This window comes from Triturus cristatus, chromosome 7, assembly GCF_964204655.1.
Source record: "Triturus cristatus chromosome 7, aTriCri1.1, whole genome shotgun sequence".
NCBI lineage: Eukaryota > Metazoa > Chordata > Amphibia > Caudata > Salamandridae > Triturus > Triturus cristatus.
Window position 1 is genome coordinate 107,002,703 of NC_140590.1, and position 21,733 is coordinate 107,024,435.

General features: G+C 46.6%; 1 long non-coding RNA gene across 9 annotated transcripts in view; it reads right to left on the minus strand.

The window, feature by feature from the left end:
- LOC146808945 (uncharacterized) overlaps window positions 1-21,733 on the minus strand; it is a 588,451-nt gene that overhangs the window by 3,149 nt on the left and 563,569 nt on the right. For 4 of the 9 annotated variants that reach the window (XR_014966287.1, XR_014966290.1, XR_014966286.1 and 1 more), the window contains 2 exons: window positions 17,270-17,360; window positions 609-686 (listed from right to left, as the gene is read on the minus strand). The exons of the other annotated variants lie outside the window; for them this stretch is intronic. This is a non-coding gene — a long non-coding RNA (uncharacterized LOC146808945). The remainder of the gene's footprint in view (window positions 1-608; window positions 687-17,269; window positions 17,361-21,733) is intronic. 9 annotated transcript variants of the gene reach the window in all.

The following is a 21,733-nucleotide window of genomic DNA, read 5'->3' on the forward strand; positions in this document are numbered from 1 at the left end:
AACATTAACATTTAGGTTCAGCTTAGCAAAGAGTTCTCTTAGTGGTCAACAACTTCACACCCTTCTTTAGGTAGCCATAGTCCCATTGGATCAATAGTCCAATCTAAGATCGGCGATAGGAGGAATGGTAACAGAAGCCAAGCGTTGTCTACTCCGCAGAGGTGCACACCACATAGTTCCCAAGAGCCTCACCTGTGAGCAGTCTTCCTCACAGGTTAAGGGTCTCAGGGACAACGAGGAATGCTGGGAGGTGGCAGTGAGCCCACCGAATGTGCAGGGAGGGAATCGAGGCAGACTCCATGTACTCTCTGGAGATAAGTGTGGCATTGTGAACATACTCTCCTGTTTATTGTTTTTTCCAAAATGTTTCATGTTTATACCCTTAAAATGCTAGTCCAACCAAGTATACTTGAATTAAGAGCAGAGTAACTCTGGTACAAATGGAGACAGCATGTGATAAAAGAGAATGTTTTCTTTACCCTGAATCAATAGATGAAAAAGGGAACGAGACACCTTCAAAATGAAAATTATACAAAAAAGAGAAAAATGCACTAGCTGCACATTTTAAGTTAAAATAAACCTAGGTTAGCCTTTAATACGTCACTGACTCTGCCTTGTGTCCAGACCATAACAACATCTAGAGTCAGACTTCAGACCTGGGAAACCAACACCTTAACCAGGAACATCTATAGTAGAAAAAAACAGCATTAGAGAAAAAACAAAAGATATATTCATTTTTAGAAAAGTTGCAAAAAACAGACTATTAGCACACCACAACAAAGAAAAAACCCAACTAGCAAATGGTGCAATTTATTTTTAATCTTTGTTTTTATAATTTCGACATTCATTGTTAGACCGAGCCCTTGCGCTGTGTGGTTGCAATAGATCTACTGTGGGCTTAATAAGAATTTACAGGGGTTTGAATCCTGCCCACTCCTTGCCATTGGTTGGTTTTATTGTCACTTCTTCAATGGTATTCCTTTTTCCCAGCTTGTTCATCGTGTGTTTTACCTTCCGTGGAGCAGGAGTACGCTTGTGTTTTCTACCTTTCTCCCTTATGCGCTTCTCCCCCACCCAGATACTTGTCCCCTGCTCTGTGTTGTTGCCTCCCTTGTTGGAAGCCTCTCCTATGCTTCTCCTCTAGTCAAATTCCCCCCCTTCCCCACAGTCCGTATTGCTCTATTTTGTATGCTGCTTTCATTTTGGATCAGTAAATGATAAAAAACAATGGCCCCTGCATCACTTGTGACACACATGCGTGACGCATGTACGTACCTACAAAATGACGTGTCTGCTGCAGCCGCATCATTGTGCCTTTATCTCTTTCATATTTCCATTTGACCATGATGTACAGTCTCTTGTTGATGGTGGACGCCATTGCCAAAGGGCATTGGCAAAACTAATGGGTTCCAAAGTCAAGACCTACTGGCTTTGACAATGCTTGCTAGTTTAAGTGAATTTATATATTGACACACAATGCCGTACCATCAACTATCTCGAAGGTTATAGGTCGTTTTGTCTACTTCACTATGATTTAACCCATTTGAACAATATTATTATTTAGGGTTCTGTGAACTTGGTCCATTTGGAGTTATACCTTGTAGGCTGGGGTTCTGGCTAGAGCTAGCCCAAACACGAAGGCCAAAATGAAACTGTTGCCATGATCACCAGGGCAGAAGAGGGCTGCACTGCAGTAGACTACTGACACGGCTGTTGCTCATGTTTGGACGGTGTTTTGTTTGAGATAATTTGCAATTCTGCTGCTTACGCTGTAATGACGGAAATAGAATGAAAACATATGCTCACAACCCCACCGCGAGCTTCAGTTCTGCTTAAAGCCAGAACCTGTGTGGATTGAAATAGATGTAATGTTTGAATAGGACTTCGATAGCGATTCCAGTTCATTCAAAGATTATTCTGACTTTATACTACAATAGGATGAGGAGAGAGAGAGTGGGTGTGTATGGTGTGGTGTGTGCGTACGTGTCTCCCTGAAGCTGTTCGGTGTGCGAAAGAGGATTGCTCAGCTGCATCTGAGGGGTGCAAGAAAAGGGTGCTGCGAGGATGCATTACTTGGATTCTACTTGGGTGCATGAAATAATAATCTCCAGGTTCAGCCGCGCGCCTTTCCATCCTCAGCAGCCAGGAGCACGAGGAGCACGCTCGGCCACTGAAGCAAAAGAAGCTTAAATCTGCAGAATCCTTCCCAACCCAAAAAACATAGCGAGGGTTTGAAATCCCAGGGGAAGTGCCCAGGCTGCTCCCTGACTATTAACCACCAGGCAGTGAGTGATGGAAACCTGTGCAGGAACAAGTGATGTTTTGTGTCTTCTCACGCAAGTGTGCAGAATGCGTGAGTGCTGCTCAAATCCACATTAGCCCCAGCTGGATACCTCTGCTGCATTAAAAGAAATATGTCTGTAGTACAAATAAAAGGCCACCAGGGGGCGCCAATATTCCATGCATTTTCAAACATGTGAGATCGATAACTAGAAAAGAACTGAGGGTACCGCAAAGACAGAACATGAGCAACATACACCACAATTTAAAGTCAATGGCACAATACCATCTGCGTCGTGCCAAGACCAGTAATGATCCTATTTGCGTCGCAAACAAACATCTAAAATGCCTGTAATCAGACACTAAAAAGGCTGCTCTGGAGGCACGGAGATTGAAGCCCGTAACACAGCAGAACGGGTCACTCGACCACTATCCTTTATTCCTTAGCCCCCGGAATCCCCACACACTCTAACAACTAGTGCTTTAAATGGGCCGGCACTGTCCGGTACGGAGTACCGGCACTTTTATTTTAAGAGGGAGAGGACCGGCACTTCTCCAGAGAAATGCAATACTTTTAATTGGAGAGTACCGGCACTTATCAAAAACAAGCCGCACTTCAATTTTTCCATTGCAACCACATGTCTTTCAAGCAATGAATAGACTCCCTTCGGTCGAACATCGCACAAGCGGGTTCAAGCATCAACCAGGACCACGCATCATTCTTCATGACCTCTGTGTGTCCTTCACTGCAGGCGCCATGAGTGCTTCTATCTTTGCTCTTTCCTGAACCCCCTCTCAGCAGCGTCAGGGACCTGCCGGAGCTCCCAGTCAGGGTTGCACTCTTAATTCTCCTTACCCCCAGCTCGGACTGCAGTCTGGGGTGAGGCATGCAGAACTAGCAATGCTTATGCTGGAGATCACAAGGAGCCTGTAAGTGAAGAGCAGCTGGGCAGCTCACAGACTGTGTGAGTGTTGAGATCGAGGTCTGCAGCAAAAATAATGTCTGTGATAAGAGTCCTCAAGAATGTCAGACTTCTCTAAATCCAGATCATTCTAGCAAGTTATTCAGAGTGAAGACAGCATTGAAAAAAGGCCCCTCACCCGAATAAGAGAAGGCTGGGCCCTGGCTGCATGAAGGGGTGCTAACCACAGATGTGCACACAGCTTCGGGCTGGTTGCGTGCTCTGGTGCACATATGCATCACATGGCGCAGAGCAAGCTGGTGCGATAGGGACACCCATGATGCATCGCACTGCTCCCCACTGCCCTCTTCATAGTGTCATTAGGGAGTGTTTCAAACAGTGCGTCCAAAGAGGTAGGCTGAAAACATTCTGATAGCACAGAAATGGGCACATGCTTACTGGGGAAACAAGAACTGTAGAATATGAGTGCTGTACCACAGGACCAGCTTTATTTCAATACTGTAAGCAAATGTTATAGTACAACTGTTAAACGGTAAAAAATTGTATCAGCCCCATTTTCTGTTTCTGCGGGGACTTTCGTAAAGTTAGAAGTTGCGTGTTCACTGAAAGCTGGTCATAGTGATAATGCTTGCGTTCAGAGTAAGCAGCCCTGCCCTGCCGAATGGCCTACGTGCATAGATGTCTAATCTATGATACAGGTGGCCTGTGCACACGTTATTTGTGTCTGCAGAGCGAGAACTGTGTGTTTAGAGTACAGAAATACAGATACACAATAATAACAACGATCCAATGTTGCGTTTGTTCTTTGTTTAATGACGATCAGATGCCCAGTCAACAAGTGTTTCGTCAGGGTAGTGGACCCTCGACTTCTTCAGGGCTAATGGACAGATGGACTAACTGGAGAAAAATTTCTCCGCCGGTTGTACTTCTGTCCCGGTTGTAGTGTGTTAGTGTCTCCAAAGGGATGGACATCAATTCGAGGTGTGGTACGTACCACCACTGAGTACACTGAACACACGTGCAAGACGGAGGACAGCGAGTACGCTATGGCAATCCTGTGACCTGTGGTGAAAACCGGAAGATGTCTAATCTGTTTGCCCACCAACGCCTGTAACCTCCCTTGCCCATCTACAAAGATGACGTGGGTAGGGGTTTATCAGAATTCCACAGTTCAGCATGTAAGCGTTGTGTAAGGGGTTGTGTAAGCGTAATGTAAAAATGCCATAAGAGGGTTATGTTAAGTGTGATGTAACCATGACAAGGGAGTTTTTGGTGAATTCATATGGTACCCAAAATGTATAAAAGGCAGGTTTGAAACTGTTCTAGTTCGTTTCCTCTCAGGCACTTGTAGTGTCTGTATAACGGAGCCATCTCATGAGATATAATAAATATGGGCTTTGTTCCACTCCAGTGTCGATCCTCAATTGTGAACCCGTAGACAAAGGGTGGCCCTGCACCAGTGAGACAGATAAAATATCTCACTTCTACACAACAACATAATAATGAATTCTAAATTAAAAACACAGAAGATGTAAACAATGAAAAAACCTATACAAATATGTTGGGCGTTTATGTAATGCAGGTAGGAAATAAAGAATTATTTAAAGTGGGAATACATGGAAAGTCTATTAGAGATTATTCGAAAAAGTTTTTTCTTAGTAGGTGAAATTGCATGTTTGTTACAATAGCTTTGTGCACAGTTTTCAAGTTGGTAGTGTTAACTGGGCCACTGAATTGCAGTGTTTTCTGAAAGTGTTGTTAGCGTTTTTAGTGAAAAAGTAGTAGGTTGTGTACATTGTTTAAAAAAGTTTTAGACTATTTTGAAATGGTAGTTAAAGGCTGTAGAAGAAGTAAACTGAATGTGTCAGTAACAGTTTCCACGTATTTCTACTTTTATTTCACAAAAAGTCACTTCACAGTGAACTGGAAACAGATCCGTGAGGGCTTCCTCTTACGTTCTTGAATTTGCATCCATAAATTGAGCAGAATGTTGTATGCACTGTGGAGGGCTTAGGGCCCTGGTTTCACTTCTTGTTGCTGCCTCATTCACTATCCTCTTTAAAACGGCCATCTCCAGAAGAGAGGGGCTAGCAGTCTTCACCACAGCTGGCCATCAAGAGGCGGCTGCATTCCCCTTTGCATGATTTCCAAAGTACAGTGTATCCCAGGCTGGGCAAGCTCGCACTGTACGATACACTGTGGCTGAGGGCGTAAGTTAAAGTGGGCTGTATTTAGACACAAACCCTCAAATATATTAAGCTGATTCAACACAGCCTCATTGTCATGGATACACTTTGCTCACAGTTCTGCCAAAAACAGACTTCACTGGAAACCAACACGCCAGCAACAACATAGCTGCACATAGCACCCAGTGCCATGAATACCCCTGTTGATTGAGGGTCACCTCCCCAACTGCCCTAACACAATCCCATTTGTGAACTATGCTTTGAAGACCGTCCCTGTGTGTTTTTTTCACATGGCTCCTCCTTACAAACATGCTAAAATCATTCTCCACAGGGAATGGAGATACCATGAGCATGCTCTGGGCGGTACCATGCAGCTTTTCAAAACTGCCTTCACTGAGACCTGTTTCATATGCTCTGTTATCAAATGCAGCTACTATGTCACAAACAGAAAACATATTTCAATTTGCATGATTTTAAACAGAATGATCTTTGGTAGTATTCACACACTCCATGAACATTAGTATATCTCCAACGTCTGCATTTCTGAGCACTGGGGCAGGCAAAGCACACTGGTGTTGATTGATCTAGAGGCAGTGTCTGCTGCGTCAAGTGCACATTTAATTGACGCATTTGAAATTAGCTTGCCCTCTTGGATAAGGTCATTTGCCTGGGTTTTATACTGGTCAGGCAGATGTTGTAATAGATTTTCTAACTGGTCGTAGTGGGCCCTGTCATATCGTGCCAGTAGTGCTTGGGTGTTGGCAATATGCCAGTGATTAGCTGCTTGTGCGGCTACCCTTTTGCCAGAAGCTTCTAGCAGTTTGGATTCTTTATCCGGGGGTGGTGCATCTCTGGAGGTCTGGGAGTTGGCGCGTTTTCTAGCATTGGAAATGACTAGAGAATCCAAAGGCAACTGTCCTTTGATGTAAGTAGGATCTTCAGGGGCAGGCCTATATTTCTTTTCTATTCTAGGGTTAAGAACCCTGGCACGGACGGGATCTTTAAATACTTCAGTGGCAGGCTTAATGACTCCTTTGATCATAGGTAATATTTGCACTAACTTTTGGGATTGTTCAAAAGTATCTAAGAGGAAATTTTCATTTGGTGCGTCGGAGTGCATTGTAACACCATGATAAAGTGCAGCTCTATTTAATAATTGGCCAAACCCCAGGTGATCATCTGGGGGAGATGGTTTTGAGGGATATAGCTGTGGGTCTGGGAGGTCTGTTGGGAGAGGGAATGCCCAATCATCAAGTGGTGAGGTATCTGGATCCGTGAACGGGTCATTAGGATCCGCCCCTAGGACATCATCATCATCCGAGGGTGGTGTATGTGGTGGAGAAGTTACAGGTAAGGGTGGTGTAGGCAGAGGAGGTGGGTTAGAAGGCAGTGTAGGAGAAGAAGGGGGCATAGGTGATGTTGCAGAGTCCTTCTTGTGTACAGGAACTGGAGCAGATGGTGTGTCCAGTTTTAATTTTTTACATTGCACAGCCATGACATTTTTGGGGCCGATTTGGAGGTGGAAGGCGTCGGAGCCGATTTCGGCACCGAGTGTTCTTTTGGCTTCGGTGCCGAAGGGACAATTCCATGCGGTTTGGTCGATCCAGAGCTACTGGAAGGCTTGTCTTTTTTCTTCTGAGCCGAGCCCGGAGGCGGGGCTTCTGAAGGATGTTTTCGGTCTCGACTGGGGCCAACAGGCGAAGTCTTGACCACTGCCTTTGGTTTTGGAGGGGTTGGGGCAGGGGGAGTAGTACTCACACGTTGCCCAGGAGTGATGAGGTCGTCTGAGTCTTCTGCCTCAGATGATTGAGATCCTCGGAATCTTCCTCTGGGACAACGGGGCCTTCATCAAAGATGTCCTCTGGTTCCGGGGCTGGTCTCTGTGCCATGATGTGCCGTCTAGCCCTTCAATCTCCAATCACCTTTTTCCATCGAAAGGATGCACAGGCTGGACAGCTGGACTCGTCGTGTTCAGGTGATAGGCACAGGTTGCAGACTTTGTGATGGTCACTGTGCGGAAATTTTGCTCCACACTGGGGGCATTTTTTAAAAGGCGTCCTTTGGATGAGCCATAGGCCTAACGGCGTGGATAGGCCCAGCGGCCCGCGTCGACGTCCGGAATCCAGCCGATAAAATCGATGTCGAAGATGAAAGTGATTTGATGGTTTTTCTGGAAGTTTTGTGCTTCGAAACGTTTGAAATTGAGATTTCCAACCGGAGCGGAAAAGTTGCATCCGAACCCAATGTCAGAAAAAAACAATCTAAGGATGGAGTTGATGCCCATGCGCACTTTCGTCCAAGGGAGGAGTCACCTATCTCGTGGCTACAAAGACTTCTTCCAAGACAACAACAAGGTGCAAGCATCCGAGCCCAACACCAGATGGCGATCTACTATGCTAGTGTGTGATCTGCAGCTCATATGCCTCGAACATAATGTTTCTAAGTTATTCTAGAAATATTTAAACAAAATATGTATGACTACACTAACTTTAACAATGTTGAATGTTTAGACATCAAGTTATCATCCTCTTTATCCTCTTTATCGTAACTTACATCAAGTCAATTTGTCTCATCTAACCCATATAGCTCAGAAAAGCGATTATTTATGGGTATGTTGAAAAAGTTGACGGGCCCCCACGGCATAACTTCATATGCCGTGCTTGCCCAGCATTTGTATGTACGGGTAGCCTTCTCACTGTAAAAATAATTAAGATTTTTTATTCTAATAGGGCCCTTGTCATTGTAGTATTCATCGTTACAAACTAGTGCCACTACATTTCTATCTCTGAAGTTGACTATAATCGTGTCTTCTTGTATGTCTTTTGCCTTCCTACCTATCCAGCCAACCCTTCTGACAAACAGTATCTCCCCATTTAAATGTCTAGGGATCGGCCTGTTAGTATTCAACCAGAATAACACTTTATTCTTTAGCTCTTGGTATGATTCTACTTTCCCATTTTTCAATTCAGGGACGCCAGTAAGTACAATTGTATAGGGCAACGAATCTGGTGGTAGGTCAATTGTTACTGAAGGGATTTTTATACTTCCTTCGTGCTTGTTTGTTGTTTTTTCTGTGCTTTGTGGTGTAGCAGCTTTTCCCTTCGTAAGCTTCCCTGCACTAGATGTTGGAGTTTTAGCACGTTTTACTAACTTTTGTTGGTTACAGTTCAGCCCTTTGCAATTTAGGACCTTTGTTGATTGAACTGTAAGTCCTGCACTTACAGCACTTCCAGCACTTATAGTGTTTGCCGAATCAACATGGGATGAAGGTAGATCCTCTGTTCTCCCTCTAACTTCTACCTTTATCAGGTTCTTTAGGGAAGTGAAGTTATCCAGAGTTAACTGTTCCAGTTTCTCCAGCTTTCCATCTAGCAATTTGATCCTTTCAAGGACTGGCAAAATCATTGACCTAACGATGTGCTCTATGTGTGCCAATGACCCATAGACACCCTCATTAGAAGCAGGAGTTATGGTTCCAGTAGGACTACCTGTAGTAATAGTTTTAGTAGGACGCCCTTGATTATCATTGGGCCTTACAGGTATCCTTTTTTTTTATGGGAGGTCTTTGCTTAGGAATTTCCGAATCTTGGGTTTTAAATAGTTTTGGTTCCCTCCCTTTTTGTACAGCTTCTATTATTTTCCTCTTCGAAGCCCCACCAGTTCTTACTCGATTAACAATGCGTCTATTAGTTGTTTTGAGCAGAGGAGTTTTGCTCGTTGAGGGTGGCTCTCTATATGGCCTCGTGTCATTTTGAATAGGGTGGCAAATATTCCCATTTGCTAGCAAGGGTGGGGACCTATCTAAAACGATAAGGCTCTCATTCTTGTTCAATGACGTGCATAGGGGGAGGGCTGAGTCCTCCAAGACCACTGAATTGGTTACTGGATCATATATCTCTACAAATGTATCCTGGTGCTGTGTGATTGGTATGTGTTGCGCACTAGTTACACTTGTTGCAGATAATGATGTTACGGGGGGAGGATTATTTACAAAAGGGATATTGCGGCTACCCTCAACTCCTGGAAGACCTACATAAGAGTCCAGGAATGTGGATCCAGGTGAGACTATTGGCTGTTCGTCAGGGGAAGGGTTTAGCGAAGCTAGGCGCATATTAGGGGGAAGTGATAAGCGCCTCTCTGTGCTCTCTATGGCGGTTACAACAACGCCTATGGTTTTCTGCAGCATCCTATCGATCGCAGTCAGGCTCGGCAGGGGGACCTTACTGCCTCTATTCTGCATTTCACTGGATCGTTTCTTCATGATGGCTTTTTTCCCCATTAGTCAGGTGCCAAGTCAGTGTCCTAGACGGTACAACAATGATACAGTGATACCTTGTCAATGGGATCCTGGTTGAGCAGGGATGTGCCTCAGTAGATTTTAGGGAGTGGGCCCCACCCCAGCCTCCTTCGGCCTCTGACGGCCACAGACGGTCCCGCCCTTGTCCCGGGCTTCTCCCGGCGCCGCCCGCGCGCGTCCCGCGAGGCGGGAGTTCAGTTTCAAATTTAAGCGCCACTGGGCGCGAGATGGCAGTGACGACGTCCGGCCGCTAAGGCTTCTGGGGTGTGTAGTCTCCCCTCACAGCGGCCGCGCCCTTAGTCCACAGTGTCCGCAATAAGCACCAACAGGTAATGTGACCACACAGTTCGCAAGTTTGGAAACAATGACTCCATCAAGTTATCTGAAATATTTATGCATCTCCACCACGCCACAATGAAAGAGTGCCTTGCTGCAACTCCCTTGGTGTGGCTGTACCCAGGAGCGTACACATTGCTTGCCACATTACGCCAGAAGCTTTGCAGAGAGCTCAATTAGTGCATCGGTGATGTGGCTTTCCTGAAATGATTCGCTAATGCACTAGCGTACTGCTCTTCCAAGCCCGTAGCTCACCCCACTTTCCCTTACGATAAATAAGTGCCTCGCTGAGTAGTGCTATGTTTCTTTCCCAGTATCTTTATCTGTGTACCCCAACAGAATTTGTGTCTGTGTACCCTAACAGTATTTGTGTCTGTGTAACACAACAGTATTCGTGTCTGTGTACCCCAACAGTATTCGTGTCTGTGTACCCCAACAGTCTGTGACCTAGCCCTAGAGAGGATTGCCAACGAGGTTGCACACACCTACATGTGATGTACCCGAAACCTCTCACAACTTACCTAATACTCCCTCAACAATGAAGGTTCAGAGAGTCACCAATTCCCAGAGTCAAACCAGGCAAGCCTACATTTTCTTATCTAACTGCCTGTTTGGTATCCTGCCGAGCTCTCATCCTTTAGCCACTTTTTGGTGCTGTGCATACAAAAATTATAAAATATAATATAACTTGCGATAAAAAAAAATGCAAGTTACTCTGTGCTCCATATTTTGCAGTTTAACATCTGTGGCTGATGCACTGCAGGCAGTCAGATGTAAGATATGCTGTGATTCAGGAAAGTGTATAATTGGTGTAGGAACTGTATGGTGAAGAAAGGACAGTATGAGTCCAGATCGCATTCTGATCACCTGCAGCAGGAGTCTAGTGCCCCATGGGGTTAACTTGCTGCTGTCCTGAGTCAACAGAATGATTGTGTAATTCAGTTTTCAGTAGTGTCTACAACACTAAACGGCTCCCCTTTTAAACATTTGTTTGTCAGATTATAAGAATCTTTGTGCTGTGATGGGTTATGGATGTAAATGGGTGGAATACACAACCAGTTTATGCATATCATCAATCAATAAGGATTTATAAAGCACGGCTAATCACCCGCTAGGGTATACAAGCGCTTGCAGGTCCCGGAGGCTCATTTGAACAGCCAGGTCTTAAGGGCCCTCCTGTAGGTGAGGTGTTGGTCTGGAGGTGCGTGAGGAGACTATTCCAGGTTTTTGCTGCAATGTGGGAGAAGGAGGGCGCTCCACTTCTGCTTTAGTAGATGCGGGGAGTATCCGCAAGTGAGAGGAAGGCACAGCATAGTCTTCTTGATGGATGGTGGAAGTTCAGGCAGGGGTTAATATAGGCAGGTCCTTGGTTGTGTAGAGCCTTGTGTGTTTGGGTCAGCATCTTGAATTGGCATCTCTTCACTACAGGGAGCCAGTGGAATATGTCTCCGAACGACTCTTTAAATAGCAACCTAGCCTGGACATTGATTTGGACGTGTAAAAATCGGTAACCACTTCCAATTGAACAAGGACATTGCCAAAACTAGAACTCTGCAGGTGAAGTAATCCTGTGTAGCGGCCCAGAACCACTGCTAGTGGTTAATACAAATAACAGTTTTAACCTGGGCCGCCTTTAAGAGAAAATTTCAAGTTTTTTAATTCAGTGGAGTAAGTCCACCCATCGCTAAGCACAGCAAAGAAAGCCCGACAGTTAATTATTATTGCAGGTCAAACCTGCTGGAATTTACCAGAGGAAAAGCATACGGTATTTACTGTATTTACTGAGCGCACGTCATTGGCCGGACTGACAGGCACGCCTACTGCCAGCAGCCGCGCCCCCTACCTGTTAAATTCGCGCCAGAAACTGAGCGCAGCGTCACTAGCTTTCACTCCTGAGGCACAGCCGGGAGCAGGGACTCGTGAGTTGCTAAATTGTTAAATTGTTTTTAATGTTGTCACTGGTTGCACTTTGCCTTATTTTAACGAGGAGATAGACACCATCCCCGCCCAGCGCTTAGAACGCTGACGCGGGCCGGTGTTTTCACAAGGAGCGCACGTCATTGGCCGGACTGACAGGCACGCCTACTGCCAGCAGCCGCGCCCCTTGCTCCTCCCCTCTACTTTCCTTTAAGGATGTGCCTTGGCCGGAAGCGCAGCGGACGAGCGCAGCGGGCGCGCCGCCTGCGCGCCGAAGGCGCGCTTAAGGCAAGCTCGTCTGCGCTCGTCCGCGCCGGGACCGGGCCCAGGGCCACCCCCCCCTGCCCGAGCGACGATGGACCCCGGAGCTTATAGATACAGTAGGGAGGTACTGATGCTGCTAAACCCACTATCCGGCAGAGCCCACTGCCCACGTCTACTCCCTAACTTGAAGTATCAAGATAACAAACCCTGCCCAAAATGCTCTGGCCATTTGCCACAGATTATACCCATCCCTGTAAAATCACTATCGTTTACAGGTCAGACCTCAGGCGCCAGATCTTCCCCCCAGAAGCATATGGAAGACAGGAACGCCATCAAGGGGAAATTAAATAGTGGATTACTAAATGTTAGATCCCTTCCGAAACATGCAACAGAAATACAACTGCTTATTGAGTCCAATAACCTGGACATCCTATTTGTCACCGAGACATGGACTAGGATGGGGGCAGATTTTGAATTAGGGCCGGCATGTCCAGGAGGATACAAGATCGTACACAAACCCAGGACCTCGGGACGAGGGGGAGGATTAGGAGTTATTTTTAGGGAAGATCTAAATGTTGTTACCTTGTGTATCGATGATGTCTCATGTGCTGAAATCCTCGGGATATCGATCAGAAATGACTCTGAACATTGCATCACTGGCCTAATCTGTTATAGAGCGCCGGGCCATTTTAGTGCAATACAACAACAGGAACTGATTACTGTGTTTGACAACATGGCATTATCACACAGCAGGTTATTGATATTGGGAGATTTTAATTTAGGGGACAATGACCAATCGCACCCAGCCTTACACAGTATTACACAATCCTGCAACAACTTGGGCCTGAAACAATGGATAACCACCCCTACACACAGGCATGGGAACATACTGGACCTAATATTTGCTGATGAGGATCTCGTCACCGTGGGAATAATTTTACCAGTAGACTGGTCTGACCACCACCTTATAAACTTTAACATCTACACGTGGTTTAACACAGAATCAACAAACTCACAGACCAGGTCCTTTATTAGCCGCGACTGGAAGGGCCTGCTAAAAAGGAAAGAGGAAGGGAAGTCTGATTTCAGTCTAGTTGGTACTTCGATTGTTCCGGAGAATGATATCACTACCAATTACCACTCACTATGCCAAGAGATAACCAGGCAACTTAATGCTATTGCTCCATTGAAAGTTATCAGAAAAAGAGGGAAACCCTCTGCACCCTGGTACACCGATAATCTGAGAGAACTGAAAACTATCTGCAAAAAGGCAGAGAGGCGCTGGAGAATGAACTATTCAGAACAGGAGAAGCTGGCCTGGAGGCAGACAATAGGGCACTACAAGAAGGAAATTAATATCGCCAAAGCTAACTACTTTGCAGACTTAATTATTAACAGCTCCAACAAATCCCGTGACACCTTTAGATTGGTTAAAGAGCTGTCTCACCCTGAATGTGCCAACAGTCAAATTAGACCATCACAAGAGCTATGCGATGGCCTAGCTTCCTTTTTCCAGGAAAAAGTCGCAAAGATAATCGAGAATATGAAGGATACCTCCTCCCCTCGATTGCAGGGCTGCAGCGAGAATAAGGTAGGAAATTTAAGATCCTTCACTCCAAGGATAACCCTGGAGAATTTCGATACCCCGACGGAATCAGAATTCGTGAAGACAGCCCTCAGTACAACTTCGGGATCTCCGCTGGACCCCCTCCCGCACAAAATATTAAAGGAATTTGGGAATGAGTTTTTTCCAGTACTTCGACGGTTGTGTATACAGTCCTTTGATACAGGTATTGTGCCAGGGGACTGGAAATTAGCAGTCGTCACTCCCCTGCTGAAAAAATCTAACCTCGACCCAAGCTGCCATAAAAATTACCGACCCATATCACTCTTGCCTTATCCAATTAAGATCATGGAACGGCTGGTCAGCAGAGGTCTGGCCCTGTTCCTGGAAACCAATAACATCTTGGAGGAAGAGCAATTCGGCTTTAGACCAGCACACGGGACTGAGTCAGCTCTGCTGACGGTGCTGGACGATCTAAGAATGAGGGCGGACAGGGGAGAGTCAGCAACTCTTATTCTGCTCGACCTGTCCGCCGCTTTCGATACGGTAAACCATGACATCCTACTGACCAGACTGCAAAACATCGGAGTCGGAGGAGCGGCGCTTGGCTGGTTCCACTCCTATCTGTCAGACAGACAGCAGGCAGTAGCAATTCCTCCGTACCAGTCGGAATTTGCTCCTGTACCTTTCGGGGTCCCACAAGGGTCCGCAATAAGCCCAATACTCTTCAATATTTATATGCAACCTCTGCTGGGCATCATCAAGACTTATGGTATCAGCGTGATCAACTATGCGGATGACACGCAGTTGATGATTTCCCTTGATGGTACTCAGGCAGACTCACTCGAATCCTTCCACTCCTGTCTGCGGGAAATGACATCATGGCTCAAACAGAACTCTTTGCAATTCAACAGTGAAAAAACCGAAATAATGCATTGCAAAGTTGGCAGAGTCACCAGAAGTCTACCCTCAGACTTCTGGCCTCTGGAGCCTAGGGAGTCATTAACCCCGGTAAAGGCAGTAAGGAACCTTGGAGTGAGTTTCAACGAGAATCTGAGTCTCGAGACCAATGTCAACAAGCAGGTAGGCAGCTGCTTCGCTCTATTAAGAGGGCTGCGTAAATTGTTGCCTCTTCTACCAATACAGGTCAGAGCCACTGTAGTAAGAAGCACTATTCTCAGCCGCCTAGATTATTGCAACTCCCTATTATTGGAGTCTCCTGCCTACTTGATCTCTAGACTTCAGACTATTCAGGCAGCCGCGGCCAAACTGACTCTCTCTCGAGGGCGAAGAGCCTCCACTGCCATTGCCTTGGCGGACCTCCACTGGCTTCCTATACGCCAGAGAATTCTGTTTAAATCCCTATGCACTGTCTTTAGAGCAGTACACGGGATGGGCCCTCGTCCACTTCAACACAAATTTAAGTGGTATGAACCCACTCGGTCTCTTCGATCATCCTCTTCCAGACTTATTGACACCCCCAGGTTCAGGAAAGTCACCTGTGGTGGGAGAGCCTTCAGCATAGCGGCAGCACATCTGTGGAACAGCCTACCTATCGACATCAGGAAAACAGATGAACTGATGGCCTTCCGAAAAAAGGTGAAAACCTGGCTCTTTCCCAGAACCTAATTGTTTCAGACTCATTAGACTCCCCTCCTTGCTCTCCCTGTTGCACAAAGTTTTAGCTATTGTACACAGCGCCAGGATGCCCGTAGGGTTACAGAGCGCTCTATAAATGCCATAAATAAATAAAATAAATAAATAAATATACGTGGATTTTTGTAAGTTAAACAACAAAATCTGCAAGTTCTGCCGCACCAACTCATAATAGGTGTTATTTATTGCACCTGATAAACGAAATACCCTGTAATGTTTGGTGATATCAAATAAAGTGAGAAGAGAGGTAGAGACAATGATGGGATAGAGACATAGGTGAGGTACAGACAGATATAAGGTAGAGAGAGAATGGATGGTAGCTAGAAAGAAAGATGGTGGGGAAGAAATACTCTGGTAGGGAAAGAGAGGTAGGGTTAAAGTGTCCTGACTGCATTCCTGTGGTTAGAGGGTGGACTTCTGTTAGCAATTCAATGAATGATTATGGTAAAATACTGCTGATTAGTTGTTCCTGAACACGAAGAGTTAGTGGATGGTAGGAATGAATGGAGGGACTGTGGTTTTTGTTGTTGAAGGTGAGGAGATTTGAAGGCAGGACCTAGTCTTTTGTCTATCCTTAATAACTGTTTCAAGGCAGCTGATGGCAGCCAGGTGCATGATGAAGTGTAAGATATCGATCTTACACTTCATCATGCCCTTGTTTTGGATACTGCTGTTCGGAGCTAGCATTTTTGCTACCTGCAGTGACACCCATAACCTTGAATAAGGGGTGTGTGCGGAACAGCCAGAAAATGACATGCAAAAGAGAACCACTCTGAACTAGTTCGGAAACCTTGGACAGTGTATCTACAAACCCTGTCTGGAAAAAGTGCATAAAGGTGGTGGGATTCAAAGCGCCCCACTTCGATTCAGTTCCATGTTCTTCATGCCTGAGAAAGGGAATTCTCTGCTGAGTACTCAAAAGAATGCTGTGTGACCAGAGCTGGTGTATGCATGGCCTCTAGTCTCCTGGAGATCAAGGGATATTACCTGAACAATGCACAACGTCCTGGAAAAGCTAAAGGTATGCCTAGCACCTAGATGGCTGCCTGCATGCTCAGATAGGGAAGAAGAATGCCTTGTCCTGCAGAAGAAGACTGTACAAGAGCATGCATAAAGCCCAGATATCACGGACTGTCCTTAGGGGCAAAGACGTAGTTGACTATGTTGTGAACGCTCTTCCAGTCTCTTATCACAGCGTCACAGTAGTCTGCCTAAAGAAATGAAGTCTGAGAAGTAACCACGTACTGCTCAAGACAACTACAGCACTTAAAAGGCCAGCGATGCCGCACCCAATTCCAAGTGGATCCAGTACATTAGCTACCATCACAGATGACGCAGAAGTCGAATCCTGGCCCAGAGGCAACCCATGCTAGAGGAGAACCCCATGTGATCCTGGTGTAGTAGCCGAAACTGTCTGCAATAAGCACCCATTGGATGCTGACCCAGAGGAAGCATCTGCCAGGAGGGGTGGCCACTGAGCAGGTTGCGTTGCTGCTCAGCCGTAGCAGTCTCAAGTGAAGCTGCTGTTGTGTCCCATGTCAGCAGAGCAGCAGATGAAAGCTGCAGCAAGGAGAATACCCACACATGCTGCATGACTGCAGCAACATGCTAAAGTATACAAAAAGTGATGGATATCTATGCCTGATGAAAAACGTATGTGGGGCAATGGAATTTATATATGGACTGACTATAGAGGTATAGATAAAAAGTCCATCAAATTCTATCATTACTTAAAAGATGAACTTAAAAGCACTCTATCTTACATGGTACCACAACATATGACCAGTCAGGAATCGATTGAGATGCCTTTACAAATTGACCAATGTCCGAAGTACATACTTCTTACCGGAGAAAAACATGAAAACCAGAGGAGAGAAAAAGAAACCCTGAAGACATCCATGACTCCATGCAGATCTGTGGTAACTGGGATCCTTTGTCTGTGGAAAAAGGAGAAGTGAAGACAATCATACCTCTGTCTGTACTGTGGGAAACTTGGTTACTATATAAGAAAATCTGCCACCCACAACAGCTCCCTATTACGGTAGAAATAATGGTTGGTTCTGGGCCAATAGGCAATATTTGTGATCAGCATTTCTCCAGGAGTTTAGAAATCTCAGTGATTTCCAAACACTAATCAGAGCTTCTATGAGTCGGGAATGGTGCAGCACGCAGATCCAGCCATGGTGACATGTATAGCTGGCATCAAGAACTGATAAAGTTTTTGTCCTGTGCTGATATGGATATTGGGATTCTCATGGTTGATCCAACACAATCCTAACATTAACACTAATTATTATCTATCACCAAACATCAAAGATTTCTTGTGTTACCTTCCTGCTTCTTGTTTAGCCATGATCAATTGTGACTCTTGCGTATCATACATAACCACTCTCATTTCCACAACTGTTGATCTTTTGAAAGGATGTTAAAGTTATTGGAAGTTTTCCAAAGTAGTCAAGGGCCTACTACCCTATCTGCAAAGAGCTTCCCTGTAGTCAAGTATAGTCTATGACTGAAAGAAAATCAGAAAATATTTCAGTATTTAAACCAGGATTTGTCTAAAACATAAGCCAGTCATGATCATTCACCCCCTTCCCCTTTACTTAATTCCAAAGAAAGCAGAGGGAGTATGGACATGTATATAATATAGAGTACTAGATCAAATACCATTAAAAAACAACAAATTTTACGCTCCTCGATTCCTGAATGTTCACTTGGTGAAAGATGCAGTGTACAATATGAAACTTAATTTACACTGGGCCAATCTAGTAGAAATGTACGTTGGGAATGAGCGGAAAATGGCTTTTCTTATGAGGTTATGCGAGGTTTCTGGCTCGAGAACAGCAAGGGGTGGTGCAGATCATCATTGGATGTATTGGTCTAGGAGTATGGCCTCCAGTACTGGAATATTTGCGGGTGAGGAATGGGTGCATTGTCAGGGTGGTGTGTGTTGCCGTATGGAGGCACCAGGGAGAGCTTCAGGTCAGGCTTGAGGGTTCTGAGGGTCTCTATATTAAAGTGTTGAGGTGCACTGTCAAAGCACTGTTCTAAGTGTGTGATAAGCACAGGGAGGTTCAGGTCAGAGGAGAGGTGCCTTGTCAGGGCAGGGTGAGTCCTAGTATGGGATTAGCATGGAGCGCTTTAGGTCAGGGTTGAGGTGCATGGTCAGGGCAGGGCGAGTCGTGGTATGGAAGTAGCATGGAATGCTTCAAGGAACGGTTGAGGTGCATGGTGAGGACAGTGTGAGTCCTAGTATGAAAGAAGCATGGAGTGCTCCAGGGAAGGATTGAGGTGCATTGTCAGGACAGTGCGAGTTCTGGGATAGCATGGAGCGCTTTATGACAGTGTTGAGGTGCATTGTTAGGACAGAGTGAGTCCTAGTGTGGGAGTAGCATGGAGTGCTCCAGGGAAGGGTTGAGGTACATTGTCAGGACAGTGTGAGTCCTAGTGTGGGAGATGCATGGAGGGCTTTAGGTCAGGGTTGAGGTGCATTGTCAGGACAGTACGAGTCCTGGTATGGAAGTAGCATGGAGTGCTCCAGGGAAGGGTTGAGGTGCATTGTCAGGACAGTGTGAGTCCTGGTAAGGGAGTAGCATGGAGTGCTCCAGGGAAGGGTTGAGGTGCATTGTCAGGACAGTGTGAGTCCTAGTGTGGGAGTAGCATGGGCTGCTACAGGGAAGGGTTGAGGAGCATTGTCAGGACAGTGTGAGTCCTAATGAGGAAGTAGCATGGAGCGCTCCATGGAAGGGTTGAGGTGCATTGTCAGGACAGTGTGAGTCCTAGTATGGGAGTAGCATGGAGTGCTCCAGGAAAGGGTTGGGTTGAGGTGCATTGTGAGGACAGTGTGAGTCCTAGTGTGAGAGTAGCATGGAGTGCCTTAGGTCAGGGTTGAGGTGCATTGTCAGGACAGTGTGAGTCCTGGTATGGGAGTAGCATGGAGTGCTCCAGGGAAGGGTTGAGGTGCATTGTGAGGACAGAGTGAGTCCTAGTGTGGGATTAGCATGAAGTGATCCATGGAAGGGTTGAGTTGCATTGTCAGGACAGTGTGAGTCCTGGTATGGAAGTAGCATGGAGTGCTCCAGGTAAGGGTTGATGTGCATTGTCAGGACAGTGCGAGTCCTGGTATGGGAGTAGCATGGAGCGCTTTAGGTCAGGGTTGAGGTGCATTGTCAGGACAGTGTGAGTCCTAGTGTGGGAGTAGCATGGAGCGCTTTAGGTCAGGGTTGAGGTGCATTGTCAGGACAGTGTGGTTCCTAGTGTGGGAGTAGCATGGAGTGCTCCAGGGAAGGGTTGAGGTGCATTGTGAGGACAGTGTGAGTCATAGTATGGCAGTAGCATGGAGCGCTTTAGGTCAGGGTTGAGGTGCATTGTGAGGACAGTGTGAGTCCTGGTATGGGATTAGCATGGAGCGCTTTAGATCAGGCTTGAAGTATATTGTCAGGACAGCGTGAGTCTTGGTATGGGAGTAGCATGGAGTGCTCCAGGGAAGGGTTGAGGTGCATTGTCAGGACAGTGTGAGTCATAGTGTGGGAGTAACATGGAGTGCTCCAGGGAAGTGTTGAGGTGCATTGTCAGGACAGTGTGAGTCCTAATATGGGAGTAGCATGGAGTGCTCCAGGGAAGGGTTGAGGTGCATTGTCAGGACAGTGCGAGTCCTGGTATGGGAGTATCATGGAGTGTTCCAGGGAAGGGTTCAGGTGCATTGTCAGGACAGTGTGAGTCCTGGTAAGTAAGTATCAGGGAGTGCTCCATGGAAGGGTTGAGGTGCATTGTCAGGACAGTGTGAGTCCTGGTATGGGAGTAGCATGGAGCGCTTTAGGTCAGGCTTGAGGTGCATTGTCAGGACAGTGTGAGTCCTGGTATGGGATTAGCATGGAGTGCTCCAGGGAAGGGTTGAGGTGCATTGTGAGGACAGTGTGAGTCCTAGTGTGAGGGTAGCATGAAGTGCTCCAGGGAAGGGTCGTGGTGCATTGTCAGGACAGTGTGAGTTATAGTGTGGGAGTAGCACGGAGTGCTCCAGGGAAGGGTTGAGGTGCATTGTCAGAACAGTGTGAGTCATAGTGTGGGAGTAGCATGGAGTGCTCCAGGGAAGTGTTGAGGTGCATTGTCAGGACAGTGTGAGTCCTAATATGAGAGTAGCATGGAGTGCTCCAGGGAAGGGTTAAGGTGCATTGACAGGACAGTGCGTGTCCTGGTATGGGAGTATCATGGAGTGTTCCAGGGAAGGGTTCAGGTGCATTGTCAGGACAGTGTGAGTCCTGGTATGGAAGTAGCAGGGAGTGCTCCATGGAAGGGTTGAGGTGCATTGTCAGGACAGTGTGAGTCCTGGTATGGGAGTAGCATGGAGCGCTTTAGGTCAGGCTTGAGGTGCATTGTCAGGACAGTGTGAGTCCTGGTATGGGATAGCATGGAGTGCTCCAGGGAAGGGTTGAGGTGCATTGTGAGGACAGTGTGAGTCCTAGTGTGAGAGTAGCATGAAGTGCTCCAGGGAAGGGTTGTGGTGCATTGTCAGGACAGTGTGAGTTATAGTGTTGGAGTAGCACAGAGTGCTCCAGGGAAGGGTTGAGGTGCATTGTCAGGACAGTGTGAATCCTAGTGTGGGAGTATCATGTAGCGCTTTAGGACAGGGTTGAGGTGCAGTGTCAGGACAGTGTGAGTCCTAGTGTGGGAGTAGCATGGAGTGCTCCAGGGAAGGGTTGAGGTGCATTGTGAGGACAGTGTGAGTCCTAGTATGGAAGCAGCATGGAGTGTTCCAGGGAAGGGTTGAGGTGCATTGTGAGGACAGTGTGAGTCCTAGTATGGGAATAGCATGGAGTGCTCCAGGGAAGGGTTGAGGTGCACTGTCAGGACAGTGTGAGTCCTAGTGTGAGAATAGCATGGAGTGCCTTAGGTCAGGGTTGAGGTGCATTGTCAGGACAGTGTGAGTCCTGGTATGGGAGGAGCATGGAGTGCTCCAGGGAAGGGTGGAGGTTCATTGTGAGGACAGTGTGAGTCCTAGTGTGGGAGTAGCATGAAGTGATCCATGGAAGGGTTGAGGTGCATTGTCAGGACAGTGTGAGTCCTAGTGTGGGAGTAGCATGGAGCGCATTAGGTCAGAGTTGAGGTGCATTGTCAGGACAGTGTGAGTCCTAGTGCGGGAGTAGCATGGAATGCTACAGGGAAGGGTTGAGGTGCATTGTCAGGACAGTGTGAATACTAGTATGGGAGTAGCATGGAGTGCTCTCCGGAAGGGTTGAGGTGCATTGTCAGGACAGTAAGAGTCCTAGTGTGGGAGTAGCATGGAGTGCTTTAGGTCAGGGTTGAGGTGCAT